Here is a 12,976-nt window from a genome sequence, read left to right as displayed (position 1 = left end):
TATGTAGATTTTTATCAGAACGGTAAAGTAGATCCCTGCCTAAGAATACACTCACATATTACCAATGTTTCACATGGGAATTTAGAAATTACTGTGTTTTTTAACAACCGTCTGGCTCCGATGTACATAACCACAAAGGCGCATAGCCTTCTTGTTGCATGGAGGTCATGGTAGTGAATTTTTTTATTTTAGTAGGTTATTTTACAACGCTTTATCAGCATCTTCGGTTATTTAGCATCTGAATGAGATGAAGGTGATAATGCCTGTGAAATGAGTCCGGGGTCTAGCACCTAAAGTTACCCAGCATTTGCTCATATTGGGTTGAGGGGAAAACCCCGGAAAAAAAACCTCAACCAGTAACTTGCCCCGACCGGGAATCGAACCCGGGCCACCTGGTTTTGCGGCCAGACGCGCTAGCCGTTACTCCACAGGTGTGGACGTAATGGTAGTGGATTCGAAAATCATCGATGTTCTGTGTTGTCTCAGTCGGAAGACCGACGTCGTGATAATCGGAGTCCTACAATGTCTGAATAGACTCATATGTAATACAGATGGCAGAGGATTCGTAGAACCCCTATAATCTATATAGGTTATGATGAGTGTAAAATAAATTAGAGATAGGTTGTTATGCACTGAATGTTGTGCGACTTTGCAACCAAGTAAAAAGCGTCGGTCGACCAAGGAAAAAATGGGAAGGGATCGGAACGAGTTAAAAGCCCAATCCATGAAGAGAAGAAGACAAAAAGGTACGTTAATACTGTATTTTGTGCTATATTTTCTTACGAACTTAACCACTGCAAGAGTGGTTGCAGCATAGGGACAAATTTCAATAGTTGAATACCGAAAATTTTGGCATGATGCCGTTAAAAATATTTAGCACAATGGATGAACATGCGGTGTTTGATATTAGTTAAACTTTCGTATTTTTTTTTTAATTTACTAAAGTAATATATTCTTATTTGTGAATAAATATTATACAACTTCCGTATCGAGATGAAATTCAGGAACGTGAAATGTCAATATGGTAAGACAATTTTGCATTCTGTATTACCACACCATTACAAACACAATTTGAGGAGTAGAGTGCAGTAAGAAGGTAACCGGTTAACGCTTTTATTGCATAGATAGATGTTCTTTAATATTGTACATTATTAAATCTTGAATTTTATTAATATACAGAGTGATTCGCGAAGATTGTACCATACTCGAGGATCTGATTCCTGACATCATTGTGAAGAAGAAGAAGAAGAAGAAGAAGAAGAAGAAAAATGTTCATATATTTTATACACGTATCCGATTTTGAACAGTTTTAGATAAAATCACGCTTCTTCCTTCCGTAACATGCATACTTGTGAACTTCTCTTTCTCTCTGGACGTCTGGAGCTGTATGTGTTACAGTGCAGCTGATAACAGCGACACAAAGTCTCGTGGCATCAGGGTCAAGGTTAGAGATAACGCAACACCGATAAAACGTATCTACCTAAACAGAAGTTATGGAATTCGGCACGCGCAGTTCACACTCGGACGACTTCATGTATTGCTGCAGAAGGTGGGATCTTTGAAAACCGGATTTAATACAGATTTTTCAGATGAGTAGGTCCTAATAATTTGAATGTTCTTTAATACATTTATAAAATAATACACTGAGTACCATTCTGGTAAATAATTTAAATGCTTAAATCTTCATAATTTCCATATGTATGTTTAATATTCAGGAGAGTCTAACTCATTCAATTTAAAAAATATGACACGTTTATATGAATTATTTCAACAGATTTCAGAAATCAGATCCTAGAGAATAGCACAATCTTCGTCAATCAGCGTTATAATCCCTGAACATAAGATTAATTATTACCAAATTATTAAAAATTTGGTTTGTAACAATTTTTCTCAAGAGCGATGTTTCAGTCTACAATTAACGCTGTTATTGTATCATCCTCATCATTCTTTCGAGAATTAGGTCCTCGCAATTTTATTCATATAAAGGTAAAGAGGTAAAGGTATCCCCATCACATGGCATGAAGACACTTGGGGGGGCATGGAGGTAGAGCCCCATGCTTTCCGTGGCCTCGGCACTAGATTAGGTGGTGTGGTCGGCACCACGCCTTTACTAAATTTTATAGGAGGCTGAGTGAACCTCGGGGCCATTCTGGAAGTTTGGCAACGAGAAAAATCCCGTCACCACTCGGGATCGAACCCCGGACCTTCCAGTCCGTAGCCAGCTGCTCTACCAACTGAGCTACCCGGCCAATTTAATTCATATATTATTATTTATATTTCTATCTTTTCAGTTTTTATTTTATGAATATACAATAATATATTTTTATAATTTTTATTATTTTTAATTAGTGTTGGTTTCATAATAACATGGTATATATTTACAAATGGCAGGACTTCCTGGTCATGTATGAGTAGTTAGCATCGCGCAAGATCAGCGGTTAAAAGACCACATGGCATAAAAAAACCTGCAAAGGCACATCCCGTTCCTACGCGATGACTAAGAATCCAGTTCTCTGACGGGAATCGAGTAAGGGATAACTGGAAATAACAGCACTTGCATCGCGCTGAGAATTACACAGTACCCAGTAAATAAAGAATGTATGATAATTACATGCACATCACATTATACCAGTATTTTTAAATGTTACGTGTTTTACTTTTGTCATAGTCTCCATTTACAGTAAATGTAATACTTGTTTTCGCTTTCCCTTCAGCAAATATTTGATGCGAACGCAGTAACGGCAGTCGTGGGAGTAAAAAAATGTATTTCCATCGTTCTGCTAAGGCCTGCCACGTGAAAAAAAGTAATTACTACAGATCTTCGGCACAGAGCTAAAAAAACCCACACAAAACAAAAAATTGCGGAATTAAATACAACGGTGATTGCACGCTTTGTGTGCGGGTTAACAAACTTCGACACAAACGCGAGTCGATTTTAGAGGGGACATGAGACTTTGTAAAAGATAAAATGTTCATTTTATCACATGTCACATCGATCGACGTATTTTCATACATTTTCGTCAATGTCAATATAAAAAAATAATATCCTTCACAAACTATGTATGTATGTATTTATTCACAGTGCAAATGGGTATATACCCGGTGGCAGTGGTTAACTAATTACACTCAATAATGACAATAATAAACATAACTAATAAAACAATAATTAATAATTAATAAAATAATAATAATAATAATAATAATAATAATAATAATACTAAGGAGCATCCTAAATTAAATGAAGCATGATCACTTAAATAACATTTAAAGTAAATCTAATTTGTATCTCAACCCTAAGTTCGAACTAAGACCCACGAGTGTGACAGGTTCATACCTGCACAAGTACCTTTCGCACTACACTTATTTCGCTGTCAACTCACTCACTGCACTGATCCTATCCTGATTTCACTAACACTTTTAACCATTTCACTGTTCAAATACTTTGCACAGCCACTTCACTGACACAAACACACTTCACTTACACAATAGACTTCACTGACACAACACACTTCCTCACTGAGATAACACTTCAAATACCAAAATATCAATTACACCCTTTAAATAGTGTGCATAATATACTACCGTCTATTAGTAAAGTCCTTAAGCCTATTTTTAAATACATTTTTGGTTATTGGTAAAGCCTTTAGTAAGTCTGCAGGTAAAGCATTCCAGTCCCTGATAGTACAATTGAGAAAAGAAAACTTTCCAGTGTCCTTCTTGTCTTCTTTCCCTCAATTTATATGAGTGGTCGTTCCTTGAAGAGTAATTTGGCGGCTGCAACCTATTTTTTATTTCTCTCCAGGCAGGCTCACCTCTGTATGTTTTGAACATTGCGCATAATCGAATTCGCGTTCTCCGGTCCGAGAGTGTGTCCCATTTTAATGGTGAATTATTACGACAAGGCATGAGAGCCCGTTTTTTAATCTTTTCCAGTGTCTTAATATGTTGTAATTTGTAAGGATCCCAACATGCAGCAACATATTCCATTACTGGACGAACTAGTGATTTATATGCAATCTCTTTGGATTTATCAGAGCCTTTTCTTAGTACCCTCATCACAAAGTGTAACGCCCTCCATGCCTTTCCCGCTGTATCAGTAACGTCGGAGGATTCAGAGTTAAAGTGAATCAAGTCCACGATATTTCAATTTGAGAAAAGTAGATTTAAATGCTTGACAGGAAGGACTTGGTTCTCTATTTTAACTAAAAATATGACTTTCGAGATGTAAATACATTAGAATGCTTGTCTTAAAAGATGACAAACCTGAAGGGTTCCAATCCTTGTCAATGTCGTTGAAGGTGATAGTTATGAAGACAGTCATAATAAAATGAGAATGGCGACAAGGACAATAATGTAGCGATTTTGTATTTCATTACTGAAAAGGACATAAATCTTGTCTCTTAAGAGAGGAAAATAACTTATTTTTCTCATTAAGAATAGAGCTACGACAGTTGGGTTAACTACCTTCTGAGGGTATCGACGACGCGAGAGATCTGAGACATGGAAGACCGTTTCCACGGAATAGAATTATTTAGGACACAAGAGACTGTAGAGGTACGTGTCTCTTGGTCCCGACTCATCCTAAAGCGCCGTAAGTAGAGTCCTGCGTTTGGTTAATTTCAGTTCAAGTTGGTGAAGGTACATGCATCATAGGTCTACATATCGATCTTATTTCCGGCAGCCAATCACGCTGGAGGTCGGCTACATTTTAAACGTGTCCGTCTTGTGATTCGCTGATGATGACGTTATGCATTTCCTAAGGCTCAATAAATATTTAATATAATCGTCCGCCATTTTGGCTCTTTCGTTGGCGTTCGCAGAAAGCACACGAGGACGTTATTTGCCGCTCAATTATTTTTTGAATTACAGGGCGTTTGATTTATTATCATAGGAGCTACGATATGATAATGTTTAACGGTGTGGCAAATAGATTTCTGGGGACTTTTCGATACTAAAATGAGAATCGAAAAGTCATTATTATGAAACAACTATCTAAAAATATATACTTATTGCGCCCTTGATGTTTCAACTTTCGTTCACTTAGAAACGTCTGTAATTTTTATTTTGTCTTCATATATTACCGTCTCTAATGCCAGATTACAGAAATTAATTACTACGAATACTTGTTTCACATGTGAATGTTGTAACTGGACACAGACTATAAATAAATAGATAATAAATATCGGGTGGAAATTATAGTACTCAGGAGTGACTACACATTATAATGAACAAATGTAAACATTTTCAGTGTTTCAAATAAAAAATTTTTCGTTCTTTCTGATAAAATGCGATTTCTTCTTTCCTCATGAAGTGCTCGCTAACAAATTACTCTATTGGAGCACTAATATCCAAAAGCCTAGCTATTTTTTGTTTATTTTGGCATGTTCACTGAACAGCAGACCTGAAGTGTGTATGGATCGTTTGTCGCCGATATTATACTCCATACATACTTACACCAACACGGTTACGGGTTGCTTGGAGGCTCTGGGTGTCTAGGTAACCAAACGTAGGACTCTAGTCATAAGTCATGATATCGCTAGTAGTCTCGCACAATAATGAACTTTTATATTTACACTCCTTCGACAAACAGACAAACTCAACTATTCCCGGTTTGTCAAATTATGAATCTATTCTCTTTTTACTTCAAAACCCGTTGAATACATTGCACTGCGAAGCCTGGTATTTGCTCTCGGCCATGCCCCTTCGTACATATACGCAGTCATTAAATTAATCTATATTTGGAATATGGGCATGTATATATGCGCAATTACATAATAAATTTCTTTTCAAAGATTATATTTGGCAGAATGTTCTTACGGATGGATCGACCAAGTGAATCCCGAATATCGTGATTTAAGAATAGCCTCATCCAATATGCATAAGACCGCTTCAGGAGTCACGCGACCGTAGTCACTGCCGAGTAATATCTCAACGCAGAGTCTAAACCTCGCGTCCCTGCGAATGGTTGACTCTTCTGGCGCGGGTCCCAACTAAACTGCACGAACAATGACGATAACTGCACCAACTTCTAATTTACGACTCTCCACTTGTGTCAGTACGATGTACAGATACGACATTAAAATTTGGAGTGGGTCTTGATGAGAGTGTACCTCTATGTAGGCTACAATTTCGCACGACTGTCCACAAGTAACATACTGGGTGTTCAGTTCAAAGTGTGTCATGGCTCGCTGTATGCCGTCGATGGCTAGTCGATGAGCCTAGATAATTCAATTTTCCTACACTTTAGCAGAGGTGTCTTACCTATGTGTCAGAGAAGTTGCATAGTAAGTACGGCGTTCATTCTGAAGAGTACTTACTGATATGTACGGTAACGCCGGTAGTGGCAGGAATGTGAACTGTTTGGAAACATGTACTGAGGTGGGTTTTTTCTTACTGTTGGGATATGGGCAGGGGGTTGACATTGACTTCGACGGTCAACGTGGACACGGAGCATTTGATTTGTATTGTGGAATGTTGCCGTACGCAACCGATGGTAACAAATACCCTGCGTAAGACTTGGCCGCGCAAAACACAGTTCGAAAGAGGATATGGTAGCACACAGACAGTACAGACCGCCATCTGTTGCTACGACGTTCAAGTTATACCGTACACGTTCTCAAGTTCAGATTGAACGCCTTGATTAATAGGCAACTTCTCTGACATAAAAGCTGAAACTCGCTTCAAATCGCCGACTCACAACAGTGACGTCATGACACACTTTCAAATGAACACCCAGTACTAGACAGGGGTTCATGTTTACTGCACATGCGCAATGTAATGTAAGCGAAACTTACTTTACTTAGCTGTACGATAAGGAAGTTCCAAATTTTATTTCCGTATCTGTACTTGATACGCGGAAACAAAACATCTCAAAATTATACTCCTAGAAAAAGCTTCCGTCACCTGCTTGCGTACGAAGTTCGTGGACATTATGTGATTAGCCGGCCCTTAGATCTTGCGTGAAAGCTATGGGCGTGGGCTGGAATCCCATCTTGGACACGAATCTTTTTTCATTATCAATGTGCCTACTCAATAATTTTGACTCAGGTCATGATCCGTACAGCAGCTAACTCACTTCACAGAAGTCACACTCTTAGCTCTGCCTAGTTGAGATAGAAATCCAAAATATGGGCTAAGGATAAATCTTGGTAGCAACGTGACGAGTCCTGGTGGTTAGTGTGATACACAGACAAAAATGAAGCTAAGCAATAAGCAGTGGGTAGAGAAGGCGGTGTATAGATCACAGATTTATCTATACTGAGACAGAGACCGACAGACTCAGAGATATCAGACTTGCGGAAGAACAGACGGACGGATGGATGGATGGATGGATCGATAGATGGATGGATGGATGGATGGATGGATGGATGGATAGATAGATAGATAGATAGATAGATAGATAGATAGATAGATAGATAGATAGATAGATAGATAGATAGATAGATAGATAGATAGATAGATAGATAGATAGATAGATAGACAGACAGACAGACAGACAGACAGACAGATAGATGGAGACGGACAGACAGACTATAATTCTATAAGTCTATAATGTTGTTGTATTTCAGTACTCAGCAAATCTTACAGTTTTTTAATATCGAACTTCCACGTCGGGATATTCGCTTCTTAGATAATAATAATAATAATAATAATAATAATAATAATAATAATAATAATAATAATAATAATAATAACAATAATAATAATAATAATGATGATGATGATGATGATGATGATGATAATAATTTATTTTTTATTTTTTTTATTTTTTTTTATTTAATGTGCTGTACAACAGCCAGGGGCCAATTACAGTTCAGCACAAATATAACAAAAAACATAAAACAAAAATAATTATTACACATAAATATAATTACAATTAATTACAATAATGACGATGAATGGATAACTAAGAATACTATGAGACAATGTTAATTGAGTATAATGCCTAAAATAATACATAAATGATAAATCGTTGCCAAGAGCAAACAAAGTCTATACATTGAAGGGATCGAATTCGCAGCCATGCATGTTGGCATTTTTAATGCATCTGGAGACTGGTGAAAGAAATTTCGAATTTCTAATATAGAAAAGTTTGTGGGCTCTCATATCTTTTGTTGGAATACGTAAGGTAATATTGTTTAAGAAAGAGTCACAGGATATATCACCTTTGAGGACTTTACAAAAGAACAGATAATCTAGCTCATGGCGTCTAGCATATAGATTTTGACAATTAAAATATTCACATTTTCTCTCATAACTATACCCGGAATTAATGGGCAAAAATCTGAATGAACATAAGGATATAAATTTTCTTTGTATATTTTCTAATTTAGCCGAGTCCGTAGTTGTAATCGAGTTCCAAACTACAGATGCATATTTGAGTTTCGATCGCACCAATGTATAGTATAGGATTAAGAGAGAATCGGGCGTGGAAAAAGAATAAGTTATTGACCGTATTATTCCTAGCATTCTGATTGCGTGATTGTAAATGTAATCAACGTGACTATGAAAATACAATTTACTGTCAAAGAATATTCCCAAATCTTTTACGCAATCCGTTCTGTTAATTAGTACATTATTTAGATAATAATTAAATTTCAGTGAAGAAGTTTTTCTAGAAAAGGTTATTACATTAGTTTTGGATACGTTAATTTTCATACCATTGTCTTCCGACCATTTAGCGACTGAATTAATGTCACATTGAAGTGATTGACAGTCAGTACTACTTTTGATTGTGCGAAAAATTTTTAAATCGTCTGCAAATAATAAACAGTCAGAACTTATTCTTTTACATATATCATCTATGAATATAATAAATAGGAGAGGTCCTAAAGTAGATCCCTGCGGGACTCCGCAATTTATATTATATTATAAGAATAAGAGTGTATATTAAACAGTCTTACACATGAAACTCTATTACGGTACTTAAATAATTTTCGAACCACTTTACGTAGCTTACAGAAAGGCCAATATTTCCTAACTTATGAAGAAGGATATAGTGCGGAACTACATCAAAAGCTTTGCTGAAATCAAAATATATTGAATCAGTTTGTCCCTGCGTTTCAATTATTGGTACAATTTGATTTAGATATGTGACCAGGTTAGTGACAGTGGATTTAGTTTTAGTAAATCCATGTTGTGAAGAATTGAGCTTGTTTTTCACATAAAACGATATATGTCTGTGAATAATGGTTTCAAAATTTTTTGAAAAGTTATTTAGGATCGAGATAGGTCTGTAGTTTCTGACATAATTTCTTTTTCCGTTTTAAATATAGGAATAATTGCAGCTTGTTTCCATAGTGAGGGAAATTCACCATTTTTCAAACTAATATTAAATATGTGGGCTAAAAGAGGAATAAATATATTAGAGCATCCTTTAATTATAAAATTTGGAATATCGTCAGTGCCAGTTGTTTTTGTTGGTCTAAGTTTTTTAATTGCTTTACGAACGTCATCATGTGTTACTTTAGGTATAGGTAATGAATCTGTTATATTCGTAATAATGTTTTCATATGTATGGCTGTGTTTAGTCTGAACAGATTTGAAGTGATCAGCAAAAGCATTGACAATGTCTAACTGATCTGTGATGTGTTTATCGTTAAGAATTAATTCAGAGGGATAATTATCAGTCTTCCGAAATGATTCAACATATTTCCAAAACTTGTTTGGTTCCGTTTTAAGATTTTCATTAATATTTTGAAGCCATGATAATTTATCCGATTTAATTTTAGATTTCACAAGTTTTCTATAGTAGGAAAATGTTTGATAATAAAATTCAGTTTTGAATTTTTTATATTTTTTATGTGCATGGTCTTTCTTTCTAATAAGTTTACGTAAGGTGTTAGAAAACCATTGTGGATAACTAGACCTTTTGACTCGAGTGACAGGAACTGCCTGGGATATGACACTATTAACTACTGAACATAGTGAGCTAATAGCTGCATCGTTAACATCGACAGCTTGGTAAACACAGGACCAATCGTAATTATATAGACTCCAATATAAATTCAAGTAATCACCTTGAGAATAATTTGGGAAAGAATTTTGTTGATTCTGGGGAGAAAAATTTAGTGTGACTTCAAGAGTTATTGTTAAGGGAGGATGATAGTCATCCTGTAAGACTAGCGAGTGAGTGGCCAGATTGACCTCAGTCTCGGTTAAATTTGTAAATATAAGATCAAGTAAGTTTTTGTTATTAACTGTTGAATTTACTTGTTTCAATCCAAGAAAGCAAGAAGATGAAAATAACTCTTGAGCCTTAATTTTGGAGTAGTAATGGATGTTATTAGCACAACAACCAGATAACCAATTCATACCAGGAGTATTAAAATCGCCGAGAAAAACTACTCTATTATTGTGTGTATCGAGATGATTTTCAAGAAAATTTAGATAAGATTTTAGAAACTTTGGATCAGTATCAGGTGGAAAGTAATGATTACCAATTAACAAATTGAATCCGTCTTCCATAGGAATCTGAACCCATACACACTCGCTAATGAATTCTAAGTCATGTCTCCGGTATACTACAGGTATTTGATTGTTGACAGCTATTAAGACACCACCACCACGGGTTTTATTGGTATTCTCAAATTTTCTATCACCACGAAAAATGGTATAATAATTAGGGAATAAATTATTATACTCAACAAGCTCTTGAAGCCATGTTTCTGTCAAACAGATAATAGTGTCAGCATTACTAACAACATTACCGAAAAATTAATCAATTTTAGTGTTTAAACCTCTGACGTTTTGATAATATATTTCAAGATGATTGCTTGAACTATACATTGTATATCAATGGTAAAACTAAGAGGCATTCCCATTGGATCCCTCAGGTTCTCTAGCAGTAGAAGCATAGTGTTGCTCCGGTTTCAATTTACCATAATAATAATAATAATAATAATAATAATAATAATAATAATAATACGTTACAAACATACTTTCATCTAATGTTCACTGTCTTCAGGAATTCTCCCTCAAAGACAGTTATTTAAATATAAGGAGATTCAATATGTTTTCGAGTATAACATTCGGCGATGAGCAAATACAACATGCAAATACGTATATTTGCTGCGAAAGGTTAAATATTTAGATACTTGTATTTGAAGTGTGCTACTAGCACGTGTTGAGAATTCTATTGGGATATCCCTGTCCAAGATGTGACAAAAAACTACATCCTGTAGAGGAGGTCGTTGTTCGAGTCTCTAGAAGCTGTGAAATTTAAAGTAAGCGGTTTGACAAAATTTTAAAGTTTCTCCGAGCTCTTCGGTTCTCACAGCACTCTCCATCCAACATTGCCCCACTTTCATCGCCGTATTGTGTACTGCAATTCGAAACGTACATCATCGCGCACCATTTCCCTCTTTCCGGCAATTAAAAGATAGCTACATGAATGTTACTGCTTCGACATTCTCGGAACAAAACATCGTTAAAAGAATTAAATTATGCAGGGTGTCTGGAAAGTCTCGCACCATAGGACAAATCACCTATGGGTCGTCAGGTCTGACACACAATGCCAATGGTTCCTGCACAAGATGACTGAGGAAAATTTCATGCACCAGTATGTTCTTCGATGAAACCAACTTTACATCAAACATAACTGAACACACAGAACATGCGTACCGGTATTCGTGAACAGAAAACAGCACTGATACACTTGCAGTAACCAACAAGAAACCCCGCGCGTAACTGTCTGGTGAGACACGTGGAAAGACCATAAAGTCAGGCCTGGGCGCTATTAGTTCGATTGAGTCATTGCAGATCACCCCTTAACTCCTCACTCCACCTTCCCAGGCTGAGACAGTTATGTTTTGGTGCGGTACTAGCGGATAGGAAGGTCAGTGACGGATTATATCAGGCTTTTACGAACTTTCCGCTCTAGCTGGTCGTCTAAAACCCACCAATGGTGCACAGAGCCTTACTCTAAGTTTGTTTATAAGGTGGAGTAAGCTGAAAGGACATGGACGGAGGTTTCTGCGTCCCTTCCACTTCCCCTCTTATTCCCAGGACTGGTATAAATATTACTCTGATTAGTCCAATGATGCGGAGCTTTTTGGATAACCTGTAGCCTACAACAAAGAAGAGGTAAAAGGATCACTCGGGGCAGATACACTGCGCCATTTTCAAGGTGATGATTAACATTTACGTTGTGAGAAATATTCAGACGTGAACGTGTTTGTGACATGATGCCTTACCGGTATGAGGGGGCTTGGATTCTCGTCACAACAGACCACGTTGTACTTTTTTTGCTGCTTTCTTTAGACTCAAATGCATTCTACTAAATCGGCGGAGCAGTGTACTATAGGCTTATACAAATTAATCATTCTCGCGGTAGGGTCCGCAAAGCCATTTCCGTGGATAAAGGAAGAAATATATGAAATAAATCATAAGACTAACGATCGCATTGACTCCTGGTTGTTGCTCCGTCTATTAACATCTACTCCGTTCTTAATTAGTTCGATTGTTGGAATGCGCGCGCACTACCTATAGGCCCTAGTATTGTGTTTTCGACGTTTCGCACTATCGTTTCATTAATTTTTCAGGCTTCATGAGCAGAGGGTTCTCTTGTCAATATTAGAAATATGCAATTATGCATCAATGACTCAAACGCCATAGTAGTAACGACAAAGATAATTTTAATCAACTTCAGAATGTGATATTTCAAGTTAAATCACTTCTCGGGGAATTGTAATAAAAAGGAAAGCATAAGGATTCTAATTGATATCTCCGGTATGAATTTGTGAATTCAGGAGCAGGCAACGAATAGAATCCCCCGTCCCCCTATTTTCTCAAACGAAAGCAAGAACCCAGCAAAACTTCGGAGACATCTTGAAACAGAACATTGTGACTCTAGTAAGTCCCTTGAGATTTTTCGTATTAAATCTAGAGAGATAAAAGAAACAAAAAACTACTTCGTTGAAAAACTACAATAGAAAGCAGTAATGGAAAAGCAACACTTGATTATTGTAAAGCTTAA

The 12,976-nt window shown here is 36.5% G+C and overlaps 1 protein-coding gene across 6 annotated transcripts in view; it reads right to left on the bottom strand.

Annotated features, from left to right (window-relative positions):
• Nucleotides 1-12,976, bottom strand: part of msi (RNA-binding protein musashi) — a 737,371-nt gene that overhangs the window by 261,617 nt on the left and 462,778 nt on the right. The window lies entirely within an intron of this gene.

The sequence above is a fragment of the Periplaneta americana genome, chromosome 4, assembly GCF_040183065.1.
Source record: "Periplaneta americana isolate PAMFEO1 chromosome 4, P.americana_PAMFEO1_priV1, whole genome shotgun sequence".
NCBI lineage: Eukaryota > Metazoa > Arthropoda > Insecta > Blattodea > Blattidae > Periplaneta > Periplaneta americana.
Note: the sequence above shows the minus strand (reverse complement) of the source record. Positions and strands in the feature narration are given on the sequence as shown.